This window comes from Dromaius novaehollandiae, chromosome 7, assembly GCF_036370855.1.
Source record: "Dromaius novaehollandiae isolate bDroNov1 chromosome 7, bDroNov1.hap1, whole genome shotgun sequence".
NCBI lineage: Eukaryota > Metazoa > Chordata > Aves > Casuariiformes > Dromaiidae > Dromaius > Dromaius novaehollandiae.
The window spans coordinates 29,480,764-29,496,404 of record NC_088104.1 but is presented as its reverse complement, the minus strand read 5'-3'; the positions used below and the strand labels follow the sequence as shown (position 1 = coordinate 29,496,404).

The window sequence follows — 15,641 nt, the reverse complement described above, 5'->3', positions numbered from 1 at the left end:
AAACTCTTGTAGGATGCATGTGTAGCTATATTGTAATGCCCCTTGTCCCTTTTATCCTACTTTAACTTCTTGGTATTAGCGACTGCTTTAATCTTACAATTATTTTGTTCAGATATTTCTTTGACAATCTCTTGCTTCTCTCATTTTGAGTAACTCAGCTACAGTTTTGAGATTCATACTAATCAGCCTCTTCTAGCATCTGCAGTTTCAGTTTGAAACTGATTCAGGAAAAGGTCATAACATGATAACAGTACTGCTTCTACAGCTTTCTACTATTTAGGATGCATATAACACCATTTTAGAGCTTTTAAAGAAGCACCTGTAATGCCTTTCACTGTCATTTGGAGAAAAAGCAGAAACCTCAAACCACATTTGTGTTCATGATATACAAACAATTCAGTTTTCTTCCTCCATTTCTACTAGCACACTGTATTTCTGCCTCATAACTGTGACAAAAGAAAGCTCCAAAAGAAAAAAAACTGAGATATCAGCTCCTCTGATTTAATGTTGTATCTATCCAGTTTGCTTCTGTGGACCACTATCATCTGCTACAGATACCATCCTTAAAACAGCACAGCATGCTTATTCTCTCTCTTTCTCCCCCTCCTTTTTCCATGAAATACATCGGAAGTATCCTAACTGAAGTCAAGTGAGTTACACTTCTATAAAAGCATGATAAGGATCACAAAATACAATAACCACCTCAAATATCTATTTCTTCTACTCATGAAACAAATAAGATTATAGGTAACACAGTATGACAAATATTGGTAACCTGACTTTCTAATAACAGCAAATATTCAAATATTTGAAACCAACAAGGGAAGCAAAACTGAGACAAACATACCTTCTATTTTCCACACCATCAGTATTCTGGAATAGGAACCATTACTAAAAGAATCTCTTATAATGTCTGAATAGGAACACAAAAAGAGCATGAACAAAAAGGATGTGTTTACATGACAAGGCCCAGACTTTCAGTTGTAATCTACCTCTGCTTTTCAATATGAAATAAATTGAAAACCACCCCCAATACAAGCACAAGCTAAGTAGGTAGCTATGTCCAGTCAGAAAAACGGAGCACACTGTGGAAATTCAGCCCAGCTTCCAAAGTCTAAGTATCTTCAAATGGGCCCAGCAGCAAGCACTAATTTTGAACTTTTTTCATATCTCATTGCTATTTTCGTCTGCAAATTGCTTCAATTCTGTCAGACAAAGTGAACTTACTGCTTACCCAAAAAGACGCAGAAACAAACACTTTCATTACTTATATTTTTCTGCAGACTTCTGGGTCAGCTTTGTGTACTGCTCTGGCAAAGGTCACAGCGTTCAGCACTCGCTCACTCCGACAGCAGAAGCAGGAGATAATCTGCTGTTCTGCTCCTTCACGTCCAGAAAGGGTTCCTGCAAGAACAGAAAGTTCTCTGCTATTGACTTTAAGATCATACATATTGCACATGAAATTCAGACCTCGCTCCATATCACCGTTGACTGTAATATTCTTGGGAGTGTTTCCATCAATCATTGAATTCTGATTGATTTTATTAATTTTACATTCAAGTCTAAACATTTTTATATATCAGTATGAATTGAGACCATACCAGTAACACCCCCAGACTGAAAGCAGCTGTAGGACAATTACTTTGGGTTTTAATTATTTATTACCTCCATAGAACAATGGGATATGGTATGGAAAGCAGTCAGCCCAAAGGAAACTACCCAAATGCCAAAGCTGAATAAACTAAGAACTTTAGGTAAGAGCAAACTGTGCCAGACTCACATGAATCAGGTTCTTGGAGTGCCAGAGTATGTATCCAAGATATATAGTTTTTTCATGTTGCATAGACCTGTAAGTCTGAGGATTGAGTGTCTGTGTTTAAGAAGATATTTAACACAACTTTTGAAATAACTGTCTAAATTCTGCATACAAACTGGGCTGCCCAAATGACTGGAGCTCTGGGAAGGGTTTGTTTAAGTGACTGCTTGGACTTAAACTGAGAGGGTACCAATTCAGATCTCTCAGCTTCTGAGTTTCCACACTCCCAACGGAAGCCTCCACCATCAGTTTCAGCAGGCGTATAAACATGTATGCACTAAACACTGAAACAAGAACAGCTTATCTGGGTCTGTGACAGTAGCAAAATTTGATGACAGCAGCAAACTATTCTTACAGAGGAACTGTCTTTGTGTTTTCTGCAGAGCTCTCTCATTCTCAAAATAACACAGGTCTTGCTATTATTTACAAGTCTTGGGATAGTAAGAGGACCAAGATATTTCTTCCTACTCTATTAATGCAAATTCAAGTTAGTGGCACTAAATAGCAAATATATTGCATTTATTTTAATCTGACAGCTAAAGAAATTAACTCTGTTTCTAATGCACAGACACAGTTTAAGTCAGTCTATCATAAAGAATTGCATTCTTTTTGGTAGCTGCTATGGCAGTTGCATCTTTCCTTGAGCATTTTTGAAACTACTATTTTAAGAAATTGGTGTAGAAATTTGCATCCTGTCCAGCAGTGTTGGAAACAGTGAACATGAACAAGGTTTCAGTACAGCTTCCTAGACAGGAACTTTTCTGCTTTGCTAATTCTTTAAGATCTTTATTTACACATGCATTTTTACCTCTGTTGGGTACCACTGCAGGGAAAAGAAACTTCAGCAGTTACTTCATACGGTTGAATCTAATTCATTTCTTAGTGCTCCTTAATAGATATCAATCCATTTTTCTGACACCTGACTGCTATGAATAGTGTAACATTCTATTGTGACTATTATTTAACCATACTCAAATTTATAATGCTACATGTTAAGTGCTAAAAAATGCAGGGCTCCTTACAGAGACAGGATGACCTTCCTGCAGGCTTCCTATTTCATTGCATGAGAAACTTGCACCCAGCTCTATGTATGCACTGCACTTTCCTACCAGCCACACAGTGACTTGCAGTATGTAAAATTTGCCCTACAGTTGTTTCTCTTGAAATTTGTATTCATGTAAAGTGTCCATTCTCTTGCAAATGCTGAAGCTCCAGTTCCAGGGCATGAAGATCATTTTGAATCTATATGTTTCCCAAATGCTTCTCACACTGTCTCTTTTCTCTAAGTCAATTTAGTGCCCATTAGAGGTGCCAGACTGACCGAGACTTATGGTTGCTCTTTATTTCCCCAAAGCTCCAGAAGAGGTAACAGCATTGCAATCTCCTACCTATAGGTGCCAAACTGTGTCCATCACAACTTGGCAGAAACTGAAGAAACCACTAAGGGTGGTTTATGTGGCATGAACATGTCTTTTTGTAGCTACTGCCATTATGTGTCAGCTGTACTGTGGACCGGAGTAGAACAATCGCTTCTTAGCACAGGCCATGCAAACAGAACGCTCTTTGGCGTTTTGGACTGAGACGCCACCCAGGAGTGAAAGGCTCTGTATTGTGTTACGAACTCTCTGACCTACCCTGGCCCCTAAGAGTATTCTTTGCTCAGTTTACCTGAATCACGCAGTTTGGAAGAAGTGGTCAGCTGGGTCATGTCTTTTAATGTGAGTTAGATTTAACTAGATTTTGGATGTATAAAATGCTAGCAGGCCCTGCTTTCCTCAAGGAATTCATGGTTTTCTGTCAGGCATCCCCTACAAAAACACCAAATGGAATGCAAACAGCTTCCATTACTGCATAGAGCAAACAGCTGTCACGTTCTGTACTGCTTGCAGAGAGAGATGTTGCAACTGGTAGGGAATAAAACAAGATTTCCTGAATGCAGGCTATTTCATCTTTAGTATTATAAAAAAAGTACCAAGGCCTTCAAGCTAAGCTTCACATAGTCTATCCCCTCTTGCAGATGAAGAGAAACAGAGAGAGGAAACCAATCATGTTGAGGTGCTGCAACAACAGATGGTCTGACTCTCTCAGGTGCTGGCCTTGTTTCTTCTTTCACAACTTCACTATTTTTGTCCTCTTTTTTTTCCCCCTCTTTTGGTCCCATCCTCCTCTGTCTCTTTGTCACATAATTTTTTAGTTCAGCTTTCCTGCGAGATGATGCTTATATCATCACACTGTCTATGTGTTCCTTATAATAAACTAAATGGATTGGACAATCTAGCCCTATTTGACAGAGGGATGGAGTTCTCAAAAATCATTAGATTCCTCTGAATTTCATGCAAATAATCTGAGTACAGCAGAGACATCCCATTACTGCTTCCTATTAAGGGAAAGACTGTGGAATAAGCTCGTAAGTGAACCTACAAGAGAGAGAGAACTTTCAAAGTAACCCACGTGGCAAATCATAGGCACTCAAATCAGTCACATCAAAAAACTTTCAAAGGAATGCCCCTGCTATTACTGCTGTGACAAGGAATCAGCTACAAACTGTAGGAAACCAGACTTTAGCAACTCTTATAAATCGCCCTCCATCCAGTTTGAAAACATTTCCCCACAGCTTTTATGCTCCATATTTTCCCTACTGTGCATTCTGGGTGATCTTACGTCTTTATCAGTCTATAATCCAACCAGGCTGGATGTCATCTCTCATGTACTTTTTGATCTCCTCCTGCAAGTCCCCTCTCACGCATCTTTCAAGAACAACAGGCAGGTGAGATACTGAACATGAGGCAAAGAGGGCAGGGAACTCCTTTCTTTTCAATCATGACCAAGCACATCATGAAAAAACACAAACAACAATTATTCCATTGCTTTGAGTTGATAGCCACCACTGACTTCAGTGGACAGGCACCTCTTTGCACCAGCTGATGATCTGGTAGCAAGACCTATAGCTATCAAAAACCTTATTAGTTTCAGCCGCAAAGAACATTCTAAAAGTAGAACAATGAAAGTATGTTATTTTTTAGCTGCATGATAAATAGTTTATAACAGAAAATCACTAGATTAATTGCCATCATTCAAAGTGCCTTGAATTTAAGCTGCATTTTATCACTGAGTTTGTTCATATAGTCAAGTATATACTCTATATTTAAATTTAATTTCTATGAAGTTCTGCCTTCATACGGATATTAGTGTGCACCAAGAATAAGCTCTCTCTGAACTCTCTAGCCCTTATACTCAAATTTAAATTAGTATTTTGCTTTTATTGCTCACTATGCTTTTATTGCTTTCAGGGAACAATAGGGAAGCCCTCTTGTAGTTAATTTACCACCTGAAGACACTAAATAAAAGTTGTGGAGCCTCATTTATTAAATCTCCCCTAAGACTGGAAAAATTAGGCACCCAGTTGAGGTTGTGTTTTATTAAATATTTCCATCAGTGAAATTAGAGCATTACTCCAAACAAACAAGGGAATCCAACGTAAAACAGCTGGTGATCATTTTAATTGGGGTTAGTAGTCCTGCCTTGTTCTGGTGGTCTGAAACACCCTATTACATTACCTTGGTTTTGAATACCAATGACTGTACCAGGCTTTTTGGTAAGGTGTCTGTTTGGATTATATTCTTTATTTTCTACCTTTTACTAAAACATTTTAGGTCTTTCTGAGGGTATGGCTAGAGGAAAAAATAAATTTGCCCATGGGAAAAAAAATTACCCAAGTGAAAGTATTCTACGCGCCATGTGCTTAAGTTTCTTCTGGACTCTACCACTTACACTAGACTATTTCCCACAGCAACCTCTATAGTGAGCTTGTAAGGTCAGGTGCTTTTCTCCATGAACATGTGTTTACTGCTTCCAAAGCCAGCTTGCTTCCACAACCGCATGGTTGCTTTGGAATGACACCAAAGGAAGTGACGCCTTCTGGGAGAATGAGCTCAAGGCCTGACTATCCTTTGCCACAGAGGTCAGCTCTGCAATGCCTTTTGCAGAAGACACCAATGTGGCTCTGGTAAAGCCACTGGGCATGACTCTGTAATACAAAATTGATGTTTAATATTATTTGAGATACCCTAGAGGTACAGTTGACATCTTCACTGGGCTAGAAAATGCGACCAGCAGACGCCCTTCTAGAGTGTCAGGACTGAAAACCTGTGATTAAGAAACCAAATTCAGCCTTACATTTACCTGGGCTTACAAGTTTCAGGCCAGAGATAACCCCACCAAACTCTACAGGCACATCCTGGAAAGCAGCTTCAGCAGCGTGATGCCAAGAGACATCCTCTTGTGAGTAATACTCAGAGAGACAGGCCAACTGCAGGAGGCCTCGAGCTGTCTCTGTGTTGTCTTACAGGGCCTACAGGACTAGGGATTTTCTGTTATTCTGGGATCTTTGTTATCATGAATAACAGACTGTATCAATTAGAAACGATAACAACTTGAAGTTTCCTGTTTATTTACACAAAAATGCAAAGTTTACATTTCTTAATACTCAGCATACAATTTTTAAATTCAGAAGTTTCTGCATGTGTCACTACTATGGTTTTTGACTGCATGATCACTCCTTTCTCTTTTGCCTCACAAACTCTCTCCTGCTTCTGACCACAAGTGGCCTGTTCAAAAGAGGAATAAGAATTGCAAGCAAAAGGCTTTTTTGCTGCAAAAATTGGAAGATATGTACTGAATAAAGATGGTTGACTTGAAGAAATTTTCGCTTACAAGAGATTTTGACATTTTGAAATGTGGTTCTGTTTTAATTCATAATAAATATAGTACTGTACAACAATCTGTACAACATTCTTTTTTTGCTTTTTTAACACAGTTTTCAAAAACAGCTATCTCCCCTAAAACTCAACAGCTGCTGACTGAAACAGAAATATTTTCTGGTCACGTTCAGTGGTGCAAACTTCACCTACACAAAAAAAAGCATATCAAAGAAATCTAGATAATAAAAATATGTTTACTTGAAATGATTTATTCTATTAAATATGATTTGGCATAACATGATAAAACAGCATACTGTACACTATTATTATGGTTGAATTGTCAAATGAATTGTGTCAGGCAATATAAATGAAATATTGTTTTTACGTTCTGATTTTTTCTCCTTAAAAGAAAATTCCACCCCTCTTCAAACTTTCCCATGAACACATTTTTCAAATACGTGGCTGTTATTGTTTATGAAATGTCAGTTTTCTGTGAAACACATTCCAATTTTCTCAACATCTCTTTTTTTCAAACTTAGCACAAGAAATATTCCTGAGTGCCTAATTCTATCATCTCAAATTCATTTCTCTGACAGGGTGTAAAATGTCTCCATAAAAAACATATATTTTCCTAGCTCAATAGATCTACAGCAAATATTGAAAAGCAAGTGGGCAATGACATGCCCATGAGTTTCATGGTATTTTTAATACCATTGGTAAGCAGCTGTTGGTACGTGCGTACCTATGAAAATTTCTGCCACAGTAAGTATAACTTGAGATAAATGAGAGTAAGCACTTACCCCCTTTGACAGAAGGTCAGTATAACGCAACCAGATTATTCTGTATATCTCAGGGGGACGAACATGTCCAGAAAAAGTAGCTTGGATCTGATTCTTTTGCTACATGTCCAGTGACCTAGAACAAGCATTATGTTTACTTTCACAGAAGCACTCATCAATGGGAACGCTGGTACAGGACCCAATGCACCGAGTCTCATTGCATCATTTTGACTGAGTTACGAAAAGCAGAGTTAAATCTTGCTTGCTCTCTCCTGATATATGAATTAATGCAATAAGCAGTGAAATAAAGTCTGAAGGATGGTGTCTCAAACGTCTGAAGTTCAGCCACAGAGGACAGCCACTCATTTGGTTTACTAATGGGTGATCATTTTGCAGATCTACTGAGCATGATCCTTTATCTGCGCTTGCATGAAGCCAGGGAATACAATATGTGATAGCAGAGGTTCTATAACCACATAAATATATGGTTATAAACAGCGTTAAAAAAAAATCTGAGTTGGAGAAAGGTGTGCAGAAGAAACTCATTAATGTGATCTCTCCACTTCCTGATTGGCTTAGCTATCTTCCCTGGGTTAATAAAAAATTTTTTTAATAGTTTTATCTTTCTGGCTGATAACGGCACTGCATAGAAATTTATAAGGAATTTGCAGTACCAACATGGGCTTATTATAGTAATAACTTATTCTATCATTTCACTTATATTTATTCTAATAGTGAACCTGGCCTTGCACATTCGGGTTCATTTACTTGTACTAGTTATTTGTTGTGTCAAATTTGAGTTTAAAACCTAACCCTAAAACAACTGTGAATGTGAGTATTTTCACCCAAGTTCAGTAGGATTGCTTGGGGGCTTAAAGGCATGCTGGAGAGATGCTTAATATCCTATCTCTTCAGAGTAAACACTGTTTTTGCTTGTTTCTGTGAAGACCTCATATACTGGGTGTCTGAGAAATGCAAAATAGAAATAAATGAATATGACTTCATCTTTTCACTTTCTGGAAGGAACAGTAATTAACTAAGGATTATTTAATTAGAATAATGTATTCCATACATTGAAAATGAAACAAGCAAACATTATTTATATCCATTTTTGCTACCAGTAATAATAAATCAAAATATTTTTCTAAACTCTTGTGATAAATCAATGTTAATTCAGCTATCCCAAATGTGAGCAAAAAAAAATTATTTTCATGAGACTAGAAACATCATAATCTAATTCAGTAAAACCAGCAATTTCATACTGATATGAATTTTGTTTAAAAGGTGACCAAGACAATGAAGCAAATGTAATTAAATTGGAAAAACCTAATTCAATAAAGTATTGATGTCAAAAGTAGTAATAAGAGGAAATTTTAGTGCGACACTCGTCTGCAGAAAGGATTATTTTAGAATAATGATATACTTAGGTGAAGAAATTTAAAATATAAAATGGCTGGCAATGGTTGATTAAAAACTTAGTATGAAAAAGTGGTCTTATTTTAATAGATAGATTACACAACAGAAGTGAAAAATAAAACAACCTTGCAATCATTAAAATTGCATTACTAGTTTCAATATAACAAAGAAAATTGGCAGGTTTTATAAAAATGTTTCCTGGTTTAAAATAACCATTTTAAGTACAATTAAGCTTCATCCAACTCAAGCATTAAAAAGAGTTTGCATTAAATGCATGTTATATTTTCCACAAGAGGCCTGTCAACGGTATTCTGTGAAACATCAACCATTTCCACCGTGGATGAGAAAAGAGAGAGGATCCAGCTAGTGCAAAAGGCTACATTGCATCTGCTAACAATATGGAGCATGACAAGGCTCCCAACACACCCTTCATTTGCTTCTGTAGAAAATCAAGACTAGTTTAAAGTCAGTTGAGTACGAAATCTTGGTCCTCCGGTCCACTGTGCTAATTGGGCTGAGGTCAGTATGGATAACACATCCCTTAAGAGCTCTACAGCAAAAGCCCTTGTGAGAGACAGCATGAACCATCACCACCGACTTCGGTACTGTTGCTCACTAAGCAATGGTCCAGCCTCTGAAGTTGTAGGGGCTTCATTCAGCCTTGAAACCCTACCAACAATTCTCCCCCAAAAGGAGGCAGCAGCTTCCTACATGCCCAAAGATGGGCAAAACCTTGTTCTAACCCCATCCGTTCCTTCCAAGCAGGGGTGGCAGCTCAGCTCTAAGCACTTTGTGGTTTGCAGCAGGAAGCACTTGGCTGTCCCAACAGGCAGCCCTGCCCAGGCAGCCGTCCCCACCATCCCCTCCAAGCGCAAAGTGTCATGCTGGACGGCGGCAGCCTGCGGGTAGATCCAGCTTCCTGGCTGCCAGCTGGATCAGGAGGCATTAATGCAGCTCTGGAAAGTGGTCAGACAGTGCAGCACTGACAGCATCAGGCACTGAGGAGGAGCCTATATCCTCTTCTCCTTTCTGACCTTGAGCCACAAACCACTCTGCTAACCTACCAGCTCAGCCCTCCTCTGGATCTGTACCAAATTTCCTCCCCAAACCCCTCCCCAAAATCTAAACAGGTTTTCTTTTCGGCTTACTAAATTAGCTCCTTAGCAGTGCTTACTCTCAGATGACATTTCTATATTCTCTGTTCAACAACTTGCACAGGTTTCTCAGCAGATTCCTGCTCCCTACACCTTATTGTCTTCCTCATTTGTAGTTACCTTCCACCTCTATAACAGGAAAATAGGAAAAAGAGGTGAAAAAGCAGCAAACAGCAAAGAAACTATTTAAGTAGAAGTAGCTGAATTATGTCAAGAAAGATTTTCATGTTACATAGGTAATGTGTTTCTAAGTTTGAAACTCTAAAGTTATACTCTCATAAAATGGAAACAATGAATTATTTTAAACAAGGATCACTATAAATTAGAGAAGGTAGATTAAAGAAGTACTCACAGAATAAGAAGCCATGGCTTCTGAATTCGACTGGCCTACACTATACAGAGCTTGTAAGTGCCAGTCCCACAAAGAAGCAGGTATCATTTCTCAGTTGAAAAACTAGGGAAATTGAAGCTAATAAAATAAGAAATATATATCCATTGAGGCACAGCAGATCAGCCTTAGAGAGCTTAACCTCCTAACATCCAGGCCCAAGCATTTCCTGTTAAATCACAGCTGAGAGCACTATAGAGTATTTCAGCTGTGTAAGATGGAGCTGGATTCGGCTTGTGCATCATAAGTAGCAATGCCATCTAGCTTTTCAGACTAGATCTTTTATCACTAGCATCAAAATAAGAGGAAGAAAGACCACAGCTTGATTTTCAGCTCCCACATTGAGTTGAAATGACAACAGTTAGAAAATCATAGATTGACTTGTCAGCTTAGCAAATTTGATCTGGAAGTCCCAGAGAAAGAAAAATATGGAACCCCACAATGTCGTTTAACCGGAGTCACTTTTCTGACTATAACCACACTTCAATTTGTCAGTCAGAGTCTCTCAGTCCCACATAGATCTTGTTTCCCTGGAGACGAGTCTTTTAAATAGCAGTTCAAAACACCAACCAGATTGGAAGTGGAATTCAATTAAAGAAAAATCATCATGTTGCTTTTGGGGTCTGTCCTAGTAAGAGCTTCTGGAACACATATTTCTCATTTCCCTGGCTGCATATCTGAGCTTTTTTTCATTTATTTTTTACTTCCTATGTAATTACTGCTGTATTATAGGCATGGATAAACAAAACAAGATTTTATCTGACAATTGGTTTTACTGATGTTTGCTATTTTTAAATATAGCTAATAACTTGGATTGGTACTACTTTTCAACCTTTGTGTAATTTAAAACAATCATTTCTTGATGATTTCTTAACAATGGTTTTATTAATATGTTTCTGCTCTTAGATTGAATGAGAAGCTTTTAGAAGACAAAATTAAAGAATATATAATATTGATCACATACCTTTAGACTAAGCCTAGCTGAAGAATACCATTTAACTGGTAAGTTTTTCATTCTCAGCAGTAGTTCATAGTATGAATTTCGAGAAAATTGGTGATTTCTTATGTGTTGTAATTCAAAAATAATTCTTTGTCTGCAAACATATCATTTCCATACATTGAGATACTAGTTCCAATCTCCCCTTTAAACAGAATCTGTTTCAGAAAGGAAAAATGGATATGAGCATGCTTGAAATATAGCTCTTTGGCATTTAAGCCCACATTAATAAAGACTGATTTTGTAACTTTCAGCTGTAGAGCAGTCATGCTGGCAGTTACTGATGGAGAGAAAACAGTAAATCACTTCCAGGGACTATTACTTAGAGAAATGATGGGTTGTAAAAGCTGGGCTTTGAGAGCCATAGAAGCAAGTGCAATTAAACCTCCTTTTTCTTCTCACAAGCTTGTACTTTTCAAACACCATTTTCTCCTCTCTTTGTAAAGTTAGCAAACTAAACTTAGCGGTACAAACTACCCCAAAAGATTTTCAATAAACTCATTTTCCCCATCGTAAGGAACGATAAAACAGAAAAGATCTGAAAAAACTGAAAGAATTGAAAGCTAAACCACTCTCTTTTCTTGCCAATGGCATTTGATAAGAGCACAAAGGATGCTCTGCACTCCTGCAATGGATCCTACAGTTGCAGTCTTGTGAGTGGTCACATCATGGCATAAAATTACGTCTCCATATTGCTGTATGAGAACTTATTTGCACAAAGTTAACTAGAGACTAAGCAAGAACAAGAGTAAACTTTTCCTGCTGCCATTCAACCAAGTAACAGATAATATACTTCATACTCATCCTTAAAGTCTTGCCAAATCTACTGTCTCTCAGTATTATGAAGGATCAGCATTGCTTGCTGTGGCATTTTGTTGCATATTCAGTGGGATGTGCTTATTCTCACTGGTGAGCAATGTGTCTAAAGTGACATGAAATATTTGGAAGATTCTCTCTCCTTGCACAGATCTAAAATCAAGAAGTAATTTCGCCTTTGGGTGAAGAAATAACTTTCACCTTTGGGCTGACAGCCACAGTGGATACTGATCAATATAGATCACGCTTGGTCTATCATTGCAAATTTAGGAGAAGGTCAACTCTTTCTTCTGCAGGCAACATATTCCTTTATACACTTTTAAATAGTAATAGGAAATAGTATCAAACGATTCTGTACATGCCAGTGTCTGTGGAAAGAGGAGACATAAGCATCTGTAAGGAGCAGTTTCCTTAAATGATATTTTCAACAGAAGAAATGTAATACCTGATCTTGCAAAGATATCTATATTTTATGTAAACTGAATAATTTCTTTGCACGACTGGGACATAGGTTTTCAAAGGAAGTTTAGACCTCTGAAGGGTTACAACTTTATACAGTGTCTAGCACAAAGCAAGTTACAGATTCAGATAAGACTTTATAGACTGCTCAGTTTCAATTACTGAAATTCAGTATCTGACCTCCTGTAGTTAAGCAGATTTGGTATTGCTTAAATAATACTGAGAAAAGAGTATGATTATGACAGTAAATAGTCTTGTGGTTGACATCTAGTAGTGAACAACATATATCATGTAAATAGTTTCTATCTAGTAATTGCAATAGCATTATCACACATTTACAGCTTCAACACAAGCAGCATAAGTTCACCCACACTTGTAGCTGAGGACAGCTCATTAAATCTAAGACCAATAGATTAATAGTATCTGGCTTCATCATTTAAAAATAACCTAATTATTCTTTATATGAATACTGATCTGCAGAAATAGCATTTTTATGATGAAAATAATTCTATTTTTACAATACAAAAGTATGTTAATTTATTCTTGAATTTGTTAAACTTACTTCAAAGTATTAGGACTGGGGGGTTTGCTTTGCTTTTAACTGAGGATAAAAGATGCATTGAAATCTTATAGCTCTTCCAGTGATGGTAGCAGTGGGCCCCATAATAAATAACTGTAAAGATAATTAAAGGTGGTGGGATCTGATTTAACATAAGAGAAGAACTAGATACTGTAACAGATCTCTGCAGTGAATGTAATGGGGTTTCCAGAATGTCTCCTCCATGAAAACTGGTCTGAACTCCATCTAGACAGGTTTGATTCTTTATAAAGTCTGCTTTTTTTTATTTCTTCTAACAACAAATGCAACAAAAGCAGAATGTAGTTAAGCATCAACATGTTGGTACTTTCCAGAAATCTAAGGTCATCTCTGGTATCCAGACAGGTTTACACAGGGGGATAATTAATAATACCAGCTCTAAGTTACTGTTCTCTGAAGAATGCTGGATGACATAGCGGGATAATGCTTCATAATGCATTGGGCACAGACACAAAGAATGAGGCATAAGAGAAAATTGTACTCATAATTGAAGAACAGTTTTTTTTCTTTTGAGTAGTATTTATGCTATATCATAAAAATGCAATAAAACAGTGCCCCTTTCCAGTGTACCGCTATATGTACATCATTCCAATTACAAGCATTTATCACAGACTCAGAGTCCATCATGTTCAGCTGAGGGAACTGTAGTAAAACATGAGAAAGCACACCCTGAAGGAGGACCTTGAATCACTGGATAGCCTAGAAAAAAACTCAAATTAAGAACTGAATTCTCATGCAAGACTTCCTGTACAATCTTGAACTCACCAGGTTTAATGTTTCTGTCACATGATGCAGAAGTCTACTCTATTGCTCTTTTTTTCTCTGAAAAGTGTGTGGCCTTGAAACTCAGTTGCAGCTCACTGAAACTCTGTGAGTTGAAGTAGCATCAGAACCAGCATCGTTCTTCTCGTTAACGAGCACATCAGAAGCCGGTGATTGCTTTCCTAGCAGGAATTCCTTGCGGAGTGCATTTGGTCTTTCAGGGAATTCACCAGAGATGGCCAGTATACTACAGCACCACAAAAAGAAGCAATCTCTCCTAATATCTATGAAAGTAGTGATCAAAAGCAAAAGCCTCATTATTGTATCCTGCTCCAAAATCATTTAAGTTATTCAAAAGCACAGAACAGCTCAGCTATGTGATGCCATCCATTACTCTAACTTCACTTACAATACAAATTAAAAAAATTATTCTATCAAAATGAGAAAAAAACAAAGGGAGAGGGGACTGGTACTGCATAAAAAAGAAAAAATCTTTTTTTTATCATTAGCTAAGCAGGCACATTATACTTGTTAGAAGATGAAAATCATAACAATTGCAGTATTTTATCATCTGTTACTATTTTATATTCTGCTGTAACATTTTAAATTGTTATATTCATAATTTATATATCTTAATTTTACTCAAAAACTCTACTCTAAATGTAGAAATGTATGGATTTAAACGCATGTAAACTAATAATTTCTGATCCAAAGAGTTTGAATAACTACTGTGCTACTGTTTTCTTTGAAAAAAATGCTTAGCTATTTTTCCTTCCAAAAGCTAATGGAAAAATGTGAAGCATTCATTAGGGACAGTACTGGCCATTTGGAATATGAATAATTACTGAAATGTACCACAAACTGTGCCAAAAAGAACCTTTCTTGTAATATTCTTTGGAAATTCCCCCTAACCTACACAGGCTGAAGAGCCATTGGGAGAAGAACACTGGCAATTAATATTTACCATTTTGGCAGATCTTGACCAACTTGAACATCAGTGAGATTCAATTTTCACTTCTATTGACATTTAAGATTTATGGTGGCCATACTCTGGGATAATCTTTGAGCTGTTGAACAAAACATCTCCTAATAGAAGTCCTGATAGATTAGCAGGCAGGCCTAATAGTCCTTTAGTCCTTTTGATAAAAGAAGACTGCAATGGGTTTTGGAGGTTTTTTTTTTTTTTTTTTTTAATCTTTTTGCACCCTCCTTTCCTCTGACAGTTCTTTATGAATGATAAACCTCGATCTTAACTGTATTATGGTTCAACAGACTCCTCTACCCGTGTGCTCTGCTCACCAGTTAAAAAGTTAGTAGGTGTGCTCTCATCTTAGAAGTTAACAGGAAACTTTAAGAAGAAGGTCAGCTACTTGCAAGAAAGAAAATAAACAAGTTCTCGAGAGGTTAAATGAAAAATAGCAAAAAAGTGCTCATATCTCCATAAAATTACATCACACTTTAAAACACCTGTGCAATGAGAATTATAATGATTATCATTATTACTGGATAGAGAGAGGATAATATGGAGACTGGTATTCGCTGTTTCCTTGAATAAGGAAAAATGTATGTTCTCTATGCCTACTACTGAAAGAGAAAAATCTGAAAACCAGCGAAGAAATGGAAGTGATGCATCTAGTTTGATTTATGCCTGCTTTTGTTTTTATATGTAGCCTGGGTAGCCTCATGATGATATGTAATGAGTCAGGGTGCAATGTGTATAAATAAATGCACTGTCAATTTACAAAGGCTCTTTAAA

At 37.2% G+C, this 15,641-nt stretch overlaps 1 long non-coding RNA gene across 3 annotated transcripts in view; it reads right to left on the bottom strand.

Annotated features, from left to right (window-relative positions):
* Nucleotides 1-592: 592 nt before the first annotated feature.
* LOC112989020 (uncharacterized) overlaps nt 593-15,641 on the bottom strand; it is a 55,331-nt gene continuing 40,282 nt past the window's right edge. The window contains exons 3-4 of one of the 3 annotated variants that reach the window (XR_010390012.1): nt 7,317-7,431; nt 593-1,404 (exon numbers count right to left, since the gene is read on the bottom strand). This is a non-coding gene — a long non-coding RNA (uncharacterized LOC112989020). Of the gene's footprint in view, nt 1,405-6,929; nt 7,432-15,641 lie in introns of those variants that run through there. The other 2 variants (XR_003260695.2, XR_010390011.1) reach the window with 2 other exon arrangements.